The sequence below is a fragment of the Mastomys coucha genome, unplaced genomic scaffold (genome assembly GCF_008632895.1).
Source record: "Mastomys coucha isolate ucsf_1 unplaced genomic scaffold, UCSF_Mcou_1 pScaffold1, whole genome shotgun sequence".
Taxonomy (NCBI): Eukaryota; Metazoa; Chordata; class Mammalia; order Rodentia; family Muridae; genus Mastomys; species Mastomys coucha.
In genome coordinates, this window is record NW_022196891.1 from 92,482,431 (window position 1) to 92,487,049 (window position 4,619).

Below are 4,619 nucleotides of genomic sequence, written 5' to 3' on the forward strand. Positions count from 1 at the left end.
TTTAGGCCATATATGTATCCAAAGTGTCCCTGCATGGAGGCCCAATGAGGCCATGACAAGAAGGTGAAACCAGAATTTCACTGGAGACTCCAAGATTTTGGAGATGCCAGAGTTGTGGGATGCCTGCCAAAGAAAAATGCAGATTAGTTGTGGAGCCAGCCCAAAAGAGAAGTATGTTGCAGTCAGCAAAGCTGAATGGAGTTGGAGATTTGAAGAGTCCTTTATCAGACATGGAGATGCAGAATGTGGAATTTGCCCTTCCAGTTTTCTGTCTTGCTCTGGTCCAGTATTTCCTCACTATGCTTTTTTTCCCTTTTTGAATTGCAATGTATATTTTGTGCCATTGTATTTTGGCAATATGTGATTTGCTTTTAGATTTTGATTTTACTTGGTCTTACTGTTAAGAGAATGGCATGAGTCTCAAAAAAGACTTTGAACTTTGGAATTTTAAATGAGGTTGACCTTCTGGTCTGAGCTGGTGCCCTGAGCAGACCTTGGGCGCTAGCTCTGCACCCAATCTCACAACACCCAGAGGAAACTAGACTCCCAGAAGCTCTAACACTCTCGGGATTATAGGTAAGGAGAACACAACATCTGCCCCAACACCAGGAGTTACTGGGATCCCCGAGGATCCAGGGATACAGGAACCCCCACCCAGCCAGTGGCACAGGTTTCTTCCAGTCTGAGCCGGTGCCCTGAGCAGACCTTGGGCACTAGCTCAATACCAAGTCCCACAACACCCAGAGGATTCCCAGGTGCTCAAACACACCCTGTATCATAGAATCTTAGGATCACAGGATCTGAGGAGCTTAGTCATACCAGGATTTCAGGATCCCAGGGGCAGCTTGACTCCCAGGAGCTCTTACACCCAGGATCTCAGGATCACAGGTTCACAAAGGCAACTGGACTCTGAGAAGTTTTGACACAACCAAGTTAACCAGAGGGACAGGCTCAAGTCAGAGACAGTGAGTGCAGGTAGCACTAGAGATAACCAGATGGGGAGAGGCAAGCACAAGAACATAAGCAACAGAAACCAAGGTTATTTGGCATCATCAGAACCCAATTCTCCCACCACAGCAAGTTCTGGATACCCCATCACAACAGAAAAGCAAGATTCAGATTTAAAATCATTTCTCATGATGATGATAGAGGACTTTAATAAGGACATAAATAACTCCCTTAAAGAAATACAGGAGAACACAGGTAAACAGGTAGACTCCCTTAAAGAGAAAACACAAAAGTCCCTTAAAGAATTACAAGAAAACACTACCAAACAGGTGAAGGAATTGAATAAAACCATCTAGGATCTAAAAATGGAAGTAGAAACAATAAAGAAACCACAAAGGGAGACTACCCTGGAGATAGTAAACCTAGGAAAAAGATCAGGAGTCATAGATGCAAGCATCACCAACAGAATACAAAAGACAGAAGAGAGACTCTCAGGTACAGAAGATACCATAGAAAACATTGACACAACAAAGAAAATGAAAAAAGCAAAAAGCTCCTAACCTAAAACATCCAGGAAATGCAGGACACAATGAGAAGACCAAACCTAAGGATAATAGGTATAGAAAAGCACAAAGACTCCCAACTTAAAGGGCCAGTAAATAGCTTCAACAAAATTATAGAAGAAAACTCCCCTAACCTAAAGAAAAAGATACCCATGAACATACAAGAATCCTACAGAACTCCAAATAGACTGGACCAGAAAAGAAATTCCTCCAGTCACATAATAATCAAAACACCAAATGCACAAAACAAAGAAAGAATATAAAAAGCAGTAAGGGGGAAAGGTCAAGTAACATATAAAGGCCGACCTATCAGAATTACACCAGACTTCTCACCAGAGACTATGAAAGCTAGAAGATCCTAAACAAATGTCATACAGACCCTAAGAGAACACAAATGCCAACCCAGGCTACTATAACCAGAAAAACTCTCAATTACCATAGATGGAGAAAACAAGACATCCCATGACAAAAAAAAATTTATACAATATCTTTCCACAAATCCAGCCCTTCAAAGGATAGTAGATGCAAAACTCCAACACAAAGAGGGAAACTACACCCTAGAAAAAGCAAGAAAGTAACTTCTTCCAACAAATCCAAAAGAAGATAGCCATACAAACATAATTCCACCTCTAATAACAAAAATAACAAGAAGCAATAATAACGTTTCCTTAATATCTCTTAACATCAATGAACTAAATTTCCCAATTAAGAGACATAGACTAATGGACTGAACATGTAATTAGGACCCAGCATTTTGCTGTATACAGGAAACACACCTCAGTGACAAAGACAGACACTACTTTTACCTCAGAGTAAAAGTCTGGAAAACAATTTTCCAAGCAAATGGTCCCAAGAAATAAGCTGGAGTAGCCATTCTAATAGCAAATAAAATCAACTCTCAACTAAAAGTTATCAAAAAAGATAAGGAAGGACACTTCATAATCATCAAAGGAAAAATCTACCAAGATGAACTCTCAATTCTGTACATCTATTCTCCAAATGCAAGGACACCCACATTCATAAAAGAAACTTTACTAAAGCTCAAAGCACACATTGTACCTCAGACAATAATAATGGGAGACTTCAACAACCTCACACTCAGTAATGGACAGACTATGGAAACAGAAACTAAACAGAGACACAGTGAAACTAACAGAAGTTATGAACCAAATGGATTTAATAGATATCTATAGAACATTTCATCCTAAAACAAAAGAATATACCTTCTTCTCAACACCTCATAGTACCTTCTCCAAAATTGACCATATAATTGGTCACAAAACAGGCCTCAACAGATACAAGAAGACTGAAATTATCCCATGCATCCTATCAGATCACCATGGGCTAAGGCTGGTCTTCAATAACAACAAAAACAATGGAAAGCTCACATACATGTGGAAACTGAACAATGCTCTACTCAATGATAACTTGGTCAAGGAAGAAATAAAGAAATTAAAGACTTTTTAGAAATTAATGAAAATAAAGGCACATCATACCAAAACTTATGGGACACAATGACTCTTTTAGGTTCTTTTAGGCATTAAAAAAATAAAAATTGACATATTTCTTTTAGACAGTGGGAATAAACTCCATTTAAAAAAATTATCTCTTTTGCTTGGGCTAATAATCTCCATCTCTGCATCTGTCTCTAGGTTCCTTTCAGTTTAGTAATAATTTTTAGGGATCTTTGGCATGCAGAGTAAGATTGTTTTTTCATAACTGGAAATATTACAATCCTGTGGGTTGTCATAACTTTAACTATGGTCTCTCAGTAGACTTTTCAGGTCTCATAACTTCTTCTATACTTTGACTATACACTACTACTGAATTAATCACATCTTGGGGACCTAAGGCAGCACCAGACAGTTGGTGACAATTTTATGGGGTCAAGATTTGTTTCCCATACTCCCAAATAGTGGCATCCTCCATCTCTGAGGGGCTGAGAACTGGCAATTTTTTGTTTGGTTGTTTGTTTTGGTTTTTGTTGTTTTGTTTTTAATTATTTTATGTATTTACATTCCAGTGGTTACCCCCTTCCTGGTCCCCCTTCCCACAGTTCCTCATCCCACTCCTCCTCCCCCTTCCTTCCAAGAGGGTGCTTCTACTTCCAGGCCTCTCCCTTCCATGGATCCTCAAGTCTCTGGATGATTAGGCACATCTTTCACTGAGGCCAGACCTAGCAGCCCTCTGCTATATAAGTTCAGGGGTGAGGGGCTCCAACAAGCCCATGTATGCTGCCTTGGAGTCTGGTTGGTGGCTCAGACTCTAGGAGCTCCCTACGGTCTGGGTTAGTTGAGACTGCTGGTCTTCCTATGGGGTTGCTCTCCCCTCCAGGTTCTTCAATCCTTTCCCTAGTTCAACCATAGGGGTCCCCAACTTCAGTCCAATGGTTGAGTGTGTCTGTGTCTATCTCAGCCAGCTGCTGACAGAGGCTCTCAGAGGAAAGCATGATTTGTCATGGTCAAAATACTCAGAACTTGTAAACAGAGCACCAAGTTTTGTCAAGATCTATTAAATGTAGCTAAAAATCTTTATCTCACTTATCTAAGAAAAGGTAACTGCTAAAAAATATTAATTTTGTGGTATGATTATTAATAATTTGTATTTATCTTCTTTATAATGTTTATAATTTTCTCCTCAATCATCTCCCCATATCACTTTTTTATTTTCATCTTTATTTTAACTATGATTATTTATCTGCATACTATTTTGAAGTATAAATGACCTCTTTCTGGTAATTTCCCTATTTTCTTTCCTCGTCTATTGATTATCTAAATTTAACTTTTTAAACCCTAAGAACATGTTGAAATTTGTAAAAAATCAAAAATAATTTGTGAAACTTCATATCTTTTATTTGAAATGTAAAAAGATTTTTACATTTTAAAAAATAAATGATCTTGGAAGAGACAAAGTGAGGCACATAAAACTTACTTCAGAGAACAAAATGGTTTTTAGTGGTTAAGAATTGGGTATATGGGCTGGCGAGATGGCTCTGCAGGTAAGAGCACTGACTGCTCTTCCAGAGGTCCTGAGTTCAAATCTTAATCTTTGACAAAGGAGCTGAAACCACCCAGTGGAAAAAAGACAGCATTTTCAACAGATGGTCCT